The sequence below is a fragment of the Triticum aestivum genome, chromosome 1B, assembly GCF_018294505.1.
Source record: "Triticum aestivum cultivar Chinese Spring chromosome 1B, IWGSC CS RefSeq v2.1, whole genome shotgun sequence".
NCBI classification, from domain to species: Eukaryota; Viridiplantae; Streptophyta; class Magnoliopsida; order Poales; family Poaceae; genus Triticum; species Triticum aestivum.
In genome coordinates, this window is record NC_057795.1 from 60,055,443 (window position 1) to 60,067,388 (window position 11,946).

Below are 11,946 nucleotides of genomic sequence, written 5' to 3' on the forward strand. Positions count from 1 at the left end.
GGGCGCGGCTGCAGCGTGCAAACGCGCGAACTAAAGTGCTAGCGGGGCACTACGAGGTGCGGCGAGAGTGCTAGACGCACTAGCGTGACCAAAGGGTCGCTGGAGCAATGCTGGCGACAAGATCGAGTGGAGGCAAGCTTCGGCAATGGTGGAACTAAGGCCTAGACGGCGCAAATGCGAGGAGGAGGAGAGGGGTTCGGATCAGAGGATCACGGGGAGGTCGATGGGCTGGTCAGCTTGCTCGGGGGAGGCCGGAGTTGAGCAGGGCGGCGAAGATGATCTCGGACGGCCGAGGTTGAAGGCGAGGACGATAAAGGCGCTTCAGTGCGTCCCCGGTTGCGTGTGGCGTCGAGGAAAAAGATGGAGCCAAGGCGGTTCTCTTGGACATGCTGGTGCGACTAGGGAGGGCTGGTGGCCATGGCGACGGTGAGCGGTGGCGACGGCAGCGCTCGGGTGCGCATGGGGAAGAGAGAACCAGGGGAGGAGGGAGAGCGAGAGGGAGTGAGAGCGGTGTAGGGCAGCGCGTGGCGTCGCGCGGGACTTCCAGGCGATGAGGGAGGGGCCAGGCAGGCAGGTGGCATGGCGGCACGGCCGTGCGCGCGCGCCGGCCACACGCCTGGCCGACTGGCGCCAGGAGGACGGTGGCGCTAGTGGGTTGGGCTGGCCAACTAGGCCGGCCAGGCCACACAGTAACGGGCTGCACGGGGAGGTAAGCGCCAGGTAGGGGTTTTCCCATTTTGTTTCTATTTCTGTTTTTTATTTATTTTCTGACATTTGTGTTGGTTTAATAAAAATACTAAACCAATTTATTATCTTATGCCAATTTTTGTAGGAGCTAGGTATATTATTCCAGAGCTCCTCAGCAGCTAGCATAATTTTTGGACATATATTATATATATAACATATATATATCCGAGGCAAAATAATTACCGGATTAATCCAAATGCCCAAAATAAATATCTATGAGCTCCTAAAAATATTGGTTTGATTTTTTATCTCTGTCCAATATTTTCATAGAGCAACATGAACATTTTCTTGGACCTTTTTGGAGCAATTTTTATCTGGGTCATTTCCAGAAATGATTCTGAGGGTTTCACAAATCCCCATTTCAAATTTAAATGAAATTTAAACATGATGCACACATTACTAGCTAGCCTTGAGCATACCAGAACTAGGGATGTGACACGTAGCCAGTATCTACTACTTTCCCCCGTTTCCTCTTAGAACCAAGTCCTAGATTCATGCTACAGCTTTCCCACTTTCTTCCCTGTTTGAACCAACTCTTAGAGTTGACTGTATGAACTAGCTTTACCTCTAATAATAGAAAAAGTCTAGGTGGCTTAGGAAGAGCGGAGGGAAGTAGAAAAAGATCCACACGAAGCCAAGTGGGGAGCTGGGGCAGTAGAGCAAGGCAGGTTTCGAAATAATATATACCTGAGGGTCGTCGGCATGTGGCAAAGACGGCGTTCCCCATCTTGGCCACAATACCACAGGGAGGAAGAAGGGGTTGGAGGCCCTCCGGAGCCGGCGCTCTCTTAGAGAGAATGGCACGGCTGCCGATCGGGATGTGCGGGCAGCCGTTGGTCTCCTCCCTTGTCATCGACGACAGCGTGAACGATGCACCTACACCCCTGCCCCGGTCGAGGTTGTCCGGCCGGCTTTGTGACCAGCCGTGAGCTGAGAGAGTGTGTGGCCACCTATGTCTTGCTTAGATCTGGAGAGTATGAGAGAGTGAACCAGAGGAACCCTAGTAAAGCAAGCGCTAAGGCTCCTGCTTATATATGTAGTGGAGTGATTTGGTTGTACCAGCTTCAAAAAAATGCGCTCCTACGTGTACCCGTGAGTGGGTTTGAGAGAACTAGTGCGTGCGTGCACCGCTTCTCTTCGTGAGAGTACAATATACTATGCCCAAAGAACGTTCGCCACAAGAGTAATAGTATAAGTGTGTGACGTGTGAGCTAAAATAAAATGTGTGCGACGTCTTTTGTTTTTTAGAAGTTCTGAGGGTAGGGTGTGAAGAGCACATATGTGTGTGACGTCTACCTGCAGATAGACGGTGGGTGCGAGAATACTCGGGAGGGTGCGTGTGCGTGAGAGAGAGGGGGGCACGTATCAATGCAATGCATGTGTCTGTAAATCATTACTCGACAAACGTTCACCACAAGCCTTTTCCTGACGAACGTCGTAAGAACCGTTAGATCGGCATCCGACTGTGTCAGTTTTGCCATGTCATTTAACAGAACAGCCACTCCTCCGACACACAAATCTTCCACGTGAGTGTTAGAAACTGCCGTATGCTCCCTCCTTTCCAAAATGCAGTGCATATAGCTTTATTGAAAATTCGAACCTCCCAAACTTTTACCGAGTTTTCGTGTACCAAATTCCACATGTAGAATACCCTGTATATATCATTTCATTCATCTTCGAGAGGTAACTATAAATATGGGGGAGGAGTCTAGAAAGAAAGACCATCGTATCACCTTCAGCAATTTCAACCATCATTTTGTGTGGAGGTATATCATAGGAACTCTATATGATATGATTTTTATAGGATTTTTTCCTTTAGAGCCAATTGGTTCATAGGAATAGATTCATATACTCCAAATTTCAAAGGAAATAAACATGATATCATTTCTATAGCTTTAGAGCCACTTGGTTCATACGAATGGATTCCTATACTCCCATAATTTCAAAGTAAATAAACATTAGCATACACTACAAAAAAAATACACTTCCGTGATGATACGTGTTTGTCACAGTAGGTCGCGTTTTTTGTCATGCATGTACATCCATGACAAATTCATGACAGAATCAAGATAGTCATACCTGTGCTGTCGTAGAAGTGTTCCATGACATTACAAAAATTATCATCATGGAAGTGTCCACTTCCATGACGATAAATCATGTGTCATAGCACTGCTTTCGTCAAGGGTGAACGACACGTGGCATCCACCGTAACGGAACACCGTTAAGCTATCGGGTCGGGTTTTGGATCCGATAACCCGTTAACAGCCCCGACCAATGGGGATTTTCCACGTGTAAAATCATCATTGGCTGGAGGAAACACGTGTCGGCTCACCGTTGGGGCAGATGTCATCTGCTCATTGGACCGAAGGCGCCTATGATACGGCGACACGTGGCACGGCCAACCAAAGGCCCATTCCTATGAAAAGGCCGGCCCGTTCGACTTGGTCAAAACGTGCCGGGACGGCCCACGGAAAGCCTGTCAACGGCATGTTCGCATATAGCCCATTTACAGCCCGCTTGTGTGTGGCCCATGACTTCTTTCGACCCGTATGAGGACCTTTGTAACTCTTGGCCCATTAACGGCCCATGGTGAAACTGGCCCGTAATGAAGAGTGTAGCACTTTATACCCATTAACAGCCCGTTATTCCAATGGGCCGTTTCCAGCCCAAGTTATCTTTCGACCTTCTCAGGGCCCAATGATTCTTGGGCTCATTTGCAGCATTCGGTTACATACGGCCCGTTACTGTCATTTTCTGCTTGTGGGCCAAATTCAGCCCGTCATTACAGTCGGCCCGTTTGCGGACCGTTAATACGTTGGGCCGTTTTCATGTCAAAAAAACCCGTTGGGCTGTTTTCATAGAGTTATCAAATACGACTATTAACGGCCCGTTGTGGTCCACGAATAGTACGGCCCATGATTGGCGAAATGATGATACACCCCATAGAAGGCCCATGGATCCTACGGCCCTATGAGGCCCATGGATAGTATGACCCATAGAAGGCCCATGGACGCTACAGCCCATAGAAGGCCCATTGATCCCTAAGGCCCGTATAGAAGACCGATGGATCCTACGGCCCATATAGAAGGCCAATGGTCCTATGGCCGAACGAAGGCCCATGGATCATAGGCCTGCAGGAGGCCCATGGTTACAACAGTCTGTGTGTTGCCATGATTATTTTGGCCTAGTTACAAAAAATAGGCTATTGTGGCCACTAGAAAAACACAGAAAAAGAACTGCAGTGTCTACAAGCAAACAAATAAACAAGACAATAAGGAAATAAATAAGCAAGCAATTAAGGCTAGCCTATTACCGCTATTACACATATTACATCCACTGGGCATCAAAGTTCGCCACCAGTGCAAATATAGGGAACAAAGCAGCATATTACATACACTTGGCCGTCAAATTTGGCCACTAGTGCAAATAAACGCGGCAGCAAAACAAGAGCATAACTGAAACAACTTCAGAAGAGCTCAAGAAATGTTATCCTGGGTATCCACCATGCTGGCAATAAGCTTAGCAAGCTGATTAGCTTTGTCCTGTTGGCGCTAAAATCCTCCAACGCTTGCTGTTGCACCAGAAAGTATGCATCTGAGTGCTCCAGGGACTTCCGCAGTCCTTTCGCTTCTTGTCGCAGCATAGCTGATCGATGTCTTTCAGCTTGTAGTTGAGACTCAAGAAACCGAACTGATTCAGACAGTGAGTTTGAATAGCTTGTGCAAGCGGTAGTGGCCACTAACTCGAACACTAAACCAAGACAGGACTTTGGGGTTGTCTCGCTGTCTTCAAGCTAGTCTTCCTTAGCTATTTTATCAGCTTTGTTGGAGACCAACAAGGATGTGCCACTATCATAAACCTTATCTGCATTACTTCCTTTACCATTGCTTAATAAGGCACTCTTCCCCAATATTCTGTCAGCATTCTAAAAGAAGAAACAAGCAGACACATAACAAGTTTAGCATGTACTAGTATATGAAACTCATTTCGGTGAACCAGTTCATTAGTAAGGTGGACAGGATTAAACTACCAAATCTTTATTGCCAAGTACTAGTACATAATAAAAGCATCAAACAAACATATATCTATGTCCTATGGTCACTGCATTGTCTTGCCAAATCAAAATAGAGACACGGTTCAAATCATATCAGTTCAAGACAAAGCAGCAGTGAAAGAATACAAAGCGTGGGAAACTACACGGCACAACAAGATTTCAGATGGGTACCACGGGTCTACATGTACAACAACACTATTGGCTCTGTTGTGATGCTAGTAATGTCCATGATATGAAAGTCAAGTGTATACACAATTGAAATTGAAATCAAAAGAGCCATTGATAAGAGCAAACCTGTTAAAGAAACATGCGTGAACATACCTGCCATGCCATTGGAGTTTCGATTGGATCCTTCAATTTAAAAATAAGTTTGTATGAGTAAATACAATGATACAAGAGCAAAGCAATCATAGTTAAAAAAGGAGTGCCTAAGCAAGCGCTTAAGCGCGCCTAGGCTCTAGGCGTTGGCAAAAGGCATTGCGCATAACTACGCTTAATCTGTGCATAACTGCACATAAGCATGCGCTTTGGTCAGTAAAGTGCAAGGCGGTGGCAAAATGCACAATTAACGCCTAGCACTTTTTTGAACTATGATAGCAATGGAATCTTAAATTAGAACAGTTGTTCTTCAGGTTTAGGCACTTGTTCTACATGAACAGAGTACAGTAAGACGCAAGAATATAATACTTAAAAATAGAAAATGAGCTCATAGACCTTACCACATTCTTGGTTCGGGACCAGTACAGAACAAGGCGTTCCCAGTCATCGTCCATTAAATGTATCTCAGGAAACGTAAGGGAATCTGATGAGTTTCTTTGTCGGTGAAGTACGTTTTCTTCAGGTAATTCCGATACTGCCACCAAGCATTCTTGAAGATAGCAGAGGTATTAGCACAGGTTACCTCATCCTGATTTTCCAAATCGGTCCTTCTCTATAGAGAAAAATGGGAAAATTTGTTGTATTATAACCATCATGGAGGTAGCATGTATGGGACGAAGCAAAGTAATTGCCATGAATAACATTACTTACACATAACTCCAGGACAAACACCTACAACTGGCATTTTCCTTCATCTTCAGTATAATATTTCCAATATGGGAAGATAGGCACATACAATTTAACAACATCAAATGCGATAGATGCTAAACTATGACTGGCTGGTTGTGCTTCCTCCACGGGAATAGGCGTACTAACTAGTGGAGTTGGGGTTCGCCGTGATAGTACTAGCCCTTTGGGCACTGGAGCTGCCTTACTAACTGCTCTTGTTTGGGAGCTCTGTGGTGGAGATGGTGTTGTGTCAACAAGAACTGGGTTACTATCGGCTGGGGTTGGGGTTAGATTGGGTGAAGCTGGTTCTCTGTCCATCGCAGTAGGGGTACAATCTGCGAGAGTTTTGGTTATGTGTGGTAGGGTTGGTTCTTGTGCATGTACAACCGGGGTGCTATCTCCACCAATAGGTAGCACTGTTTTATTTGAAGACCGTGTTTTTATTCCACTAGATACTAGCATCACCCGCTCCAATTCAAATGGCTGATAAATAGGAAACATAGGTGAATGTACAGACATTGTATGAGAGATAGATGCAATAGATAGTGTGGAAAAAAGAGGGCGTGAAATAGTTGACATGTATATTGTTTAACTAAAACGGATAGCATGACATAATTTCACATATATGATGTCTATCTAATCTGAATAGCATAGCATAACATAATTCAAAGATATGATGAATAACAAAACATGATCGCATGACATAATTCACCTGCATGTTATCTAAGTAATCAGGATCGCATCATTTAATTCACATATGTGATTTATATGCTAAACAGAGGGCTTTCGATATGATGTCTGAACTAAGAACATGGTGTTGAATATTGTGTATATGATGTCTAAACTATGCAATGCAAGACACCGTATGCATGATATGAGCAGTATAACCGTGCCACGTTAGAGCATACACCTCAGTAGGGGAATAGGACTGGTCATATGTCTCTGAATCCATCTCTGAGGAGCTATCGGGACCCAACAAGAGATCTGCTTTGACAGGTAGCACTGTCTGCTCTGAAGGCCTTGTTTTCACTCCAGATTTTTCCATCTCCCACCCAAATGGCTGATTCACAGGAAGAGTAGTTTAATGTACAAACATTGTCGACAAATGGAAATGTAATGAAGAAAAGGAGGGTCAAGATATCATTCAAATATATGATGCCTGGTTAAACAGGATGGCATTGGACATTTCACATATATTATGGCTGGCTAAAAGACATGAGACTGCATAATTCCCATATATGATATAGAAACTAAACAGGTGGCATTACAGAACATGTCTAAACTAAGCAGATGACATATATGATGTCAAAAGTAGGCACTTCAAGGCAACATATGCATGATATGACTAACATCATCATCCCAAGGTAGAGCAAACACCTTGGGGGGTAAATAGGAGTGGTTAGCAGCGTCTGAATCCGCCTCAGAACAGATCTTCCTCTGGATTACAATATGGAGAGGGGTGGGGAGGGTTTGCCATTGAACCCACCATGGAGCAATGTCTGCATGACATTGTATTGCCGTGCAAAACTCTTCTCTTTTTCTCTACATGCTCAGCATGACTGTGTACAATATCTGACATGCATACGAAAAAATATGGTGAGATTATGTAAGGAGAGCATGTAGAAATTTAGATTGATGGTAACAACCAGTGGATGGATCCAAAAATAATGATAGCAGGCTGATGATTGCTTTAAATTAATAAAAAGACAGACGATGATTGCTTTACTATTTGTTTCCCACCCAAGATGAACAACATAGGCATACCTTAGGTGAACTAGATATTAGACAGACATACTATTCATTGCTGCCTTGATATGTGCCCCACAACTAATTTAGAACTCAAGTTTGAACATGAATTTGGACCTGCGTTGGGAGTCCAAGAGCTGAATAGGACGATAAAGTAGCAGGTAAGTTTAAGCAATGCATACCATAAGCAGAAACAAAAGAGTGCGATCTCTCTTGTGGACCCGTGTATTCCTCAGGTTCATCTGTTGAGTCGATGATGGTGATGCCGTTGGGGTGCGTGCCGGCGGCAGGGAAGGAGATCTGAGGCGGCGAAAGATGTTCAGGAGTCGTGATGTCTGGTTTGGTGGATGCTTTTGTCGATGGAGCAGCTCAGGTGAGGTGGACGACATCGCAGCAGAAGCAGGACAAACCACACAAAGTTCCCTTCGACACGTACCTGTAACTGAAGTAATTCTGTAAGGGCTCATTTGGCTTGCATGATTCTTAAAACACAAGGATAGGAAAAACACCGGAATAGTATAGGAAAATGCACATGGTAAACAAAGCATTTGTAAACATAGGATTTCTATCACTTTGGGTGTTTGGTTTACAGGAATTGGAAGAGCAGAGGAATGCAAAGAAACATGGCCAAAATAAAGAGAAACCATATGAAAGCGTGTACAGTTAGAATGTTATTCTGGCACTAATGCACTTGGTCCTTTTTTCATGCATAGGATTTTGAAAAGTAGGTCTAGGTGGATGTTTTGCTTCATTCCTTTCAACAAAATGCATGAATAATTGAATAGTAGAGTGCCATTGGAAAATTGCCAATTGCTATGTTTTTCCGTTGAACCAAAATAGCCCTATTGGATCGACGTGAATGTATAGTAATAAGTGACGCAACAAGTGTACAACCTCTTTGTCGTAGCTGTGTCGACCTCAGCATCATTGGATTGGTCGCTGAAGCAGTTGAGTCAGAGGTGGCTGTCGGAGGTGTGGAGGAAGAACTGAGGAATCTGTAGACGGCGTCCAGGGCACTGCTCTATTGTGATGGATCGTTCTGTCGTTGGAGCAGCTCCGGTGAGCCGTAAGACGTCAAGGCTGAAGCAGCAAAAGACAGACATCGTCAATCTCAAGTGGGATTCTAATAGCATCTCCAATAGATGATGAAAAATGGATGTAAAATTAACATCAACAGAAACCACCTGACTACAATAGATGAGGTAAAAACTGTTGACTCTGAACTTAACTGTCGAAACTGAAATTAACTATGGAATCTGAATGCTACTGTCGGAACCGAACACAATGGTAGCAGATAGACACTTGACATGTAGTTTAGGGAGGGCCTGCAGTTCATCTTCAACCTACACACCCCTGAGCCGCCTGACACCACCGGCCGAACCGCCGGCCCCAGCGCTGCCTCGCCACCCCGAAACAACTCGCCACCGCCGTCCCGGCCAGCCCTCTAGCCCCCCCACCCTGAATCCTAAGATAGATAGTGGGGTACCTCTCCGGTGAGCCCCCATCCCCGTTGCGGGTGGTACTTCCTTAACTCTGGCGAGCCCCCCCAACCCCTAAAAATCGACTAGCCCAAAAGTCGATTCAGTCGACTGAAGTGTGGCTTAATCGGAGCAGAGCAGCAGGACGAGCGAGGGGGAGAGCAGCAGTAGCAGCTGGGCGAGCGAGCGATTGAGCGAGAGCTAGAGAAGCAGCAGCAGCGTGAGCGAGCGAGCGAGAGCCGGAGCAGCAGCAACAGATCCGGCTGGTATGGACGCCGCCGCTGAAGGGGCCTCACACTGGGGGAGAGCCGCCGTGGAGATGTCACCCGTGGCACCGGCTTCAAGGTAGCCGCTCCATGGCGGTGCGGGATGGAGCACCGTCAGCGCCGGGAGGTCGAGTTAAGGAGAAGGTGCGATGCGATGAGTGTACAACCTCGTTGGTGGCTCCGAGTAAGCCTCGGCTTTGTCCGAGGAGTCGGTGAGGATGTTGCGGTTCCGGTGGAGCAGGTTAAGGCAGTGATGTGGGGATGGAGCAGTCGAGATAGACGAGGCGATCGTCGGAGCAGCTCCTTGGAGGTGGAGGACGGGGCGGCTGAACTGGCGGGACGGCGAGATGGACGATGGATCCTCATCCGGGGAGGTGGACGAGGGACGTCGAGCTGTTGCGGTGGACGACGTCATCGGGGAAGAGGCTCCGGCTGGGCAGCGGTGACGTGGCGGACGGAGGAGGGTGGGGTTTCGCGGCTGGAGCTGAGAGGTTATGGCGGCCTGGAATTTCGAATGGCGAAAAGGGGGCGATGGGAGGGGGTGAAGCATGACTTAGGGACGCGCTTGTCCAAAATGTACGGTGTGTTACAAAAGTACCCCCCACCGATTTGAACTAGCGGCCCTTTCGGCTCAGGGTTAGAACGGGGATTTCACGTGTCGGGATTTGGCAGCTGGAGGGAGTTTTCGCGTGCTTTGTAATTTCGGGATAGCAAGTCGCGGGTTGTGAAGGCGCTAGTTTTTGGAGCACGATATCTGAATTTTCGGGATATAACATGACGCGGGTTGAATTTTAGGGACAAGCCTAACGTGTAGTAATATTGTACTTGTACGTACCGAATCAATTCGCACTTCCCTCAACCAAAAAGAAAATGAAAAAAAATAAAACTATTCACACCACACAAAGAGAGAGTCTTGCCCCATTTTACTATACAAATGCTATTCAAAGCTACTCCCTCCTTCCATCTATATAGGGCCTAATGCGTTTTTCGATGATAACTTTGACCAAATATTAGAGCAATGATATATGACATGCAACTTACACAAAGCACACCGTTAACTTCGTCTGTGAAAGGTTCTTTCAATGATATAATTTTCACATTGTGCATGTCATGGTCTATTAATCTTGTCAATAGTTAAAGGCGGTCTTAAAAATATCATTACGCCCTATATAGATGGAAGGAGGGACTATGAATCCATGTTATGTCTGATTAATTTTTTTCACTTTGCTGTATAATGCATGTAACCTACTCATACCAACATTTTAGTGCATTCCAAATGTCTATACTACCGCTGCAATTTGAACTAAATTTGAATTCGTTTCTCTATTTCAATAACAATCTACAATCATGATTGTTGCCAACTTCAACCATCATTCGTGTATTACCTTAATAACACACCACATGATTACTATAGAGATAGATATAAACTATGTGTACTACATGAACTTGAATTCTATTTTTTGAATACACTTGATGTTGATTCCAAATAATAGTACATTTGATGTACTAACTATATATTCATAATCTAAACCATGTTCCATACGTACACCTTGTTTATCACACAAAGTATAGTGCCCCGCCCCCTACATTATGACAAGTATTTAGACCTGAGTTGCAAAAGCCACACATTAGCCCAAATTATAATCAATGTTGTACATTATGATATCTTCTTCAAGTATCCGTATCCACCTTTTTATAATGAATTATGATCTTTGTTCGTCTTTTACACCTTCACGATCCACTTCTATTTGTAGCTAGCTAGCGCTAACTTTCTATCATGCATGCACACGCCCGCCCCCCTCACACACCCTTAGCGTCCCCTCCATCGCGCATGTTCATTATTTCTCTTTAGGTCGTCCACCAGAGGTGTGTGTAGGCCCCTGGCTCCTTCTTTTTGGCACACACCGGTCGATATACCTCTCTAGCCAAGTGTGCCTACAACAAACACATATATACTTCCCCTCTTCTCTTCTCACCGTCCATGCCCCCATATGTCCAATACGATTCCACGCAGGTTCACACTCCCGCCCCTCTTTTCATTAGTCACATGCTCGCACACTCCTCACCCCTCGACATGGTAGGCCTCTCGCACCACCTCCTAGCCACACTCTCTCCCCCTGTCTGCCTCTCCGGACCTTATTTGCTTCTAACACATGCAGGCGTGTATATGAACTGATCTCCCTACATATAGCCAGGTCGACTATAATTCGTTTTCACCAAGCACCGATACACTTACCTCGCTAGTTATGTCTCTCCTTTTCTCGGACACACGATGGTTGATCTTCCTATGTAGTTACGCATGCTTACCACAACCATATCTTCTCCCCTCATCATCCTTGAATACCTCCCGACCCGTCTCTCACACGCATGTGCATAGTCAGACAGACACCCCCCGCCCTCTCTTACTGATATTGCACTCATACCCTCCGTTTGTCTAGCAGGCCTCTCCCACCATTTGTGAGACGCCACTCCACCACCAACCCTTCGACGCTCTACCTTTGTCTTTTTCCCAACCTTATTCCTCTGCTACACATATCCATTGATGTCGATCGATCTCCCTCAATACATAGCTAGGTCTCTCTCCTTCCCCAGACATATACTAGTCGAC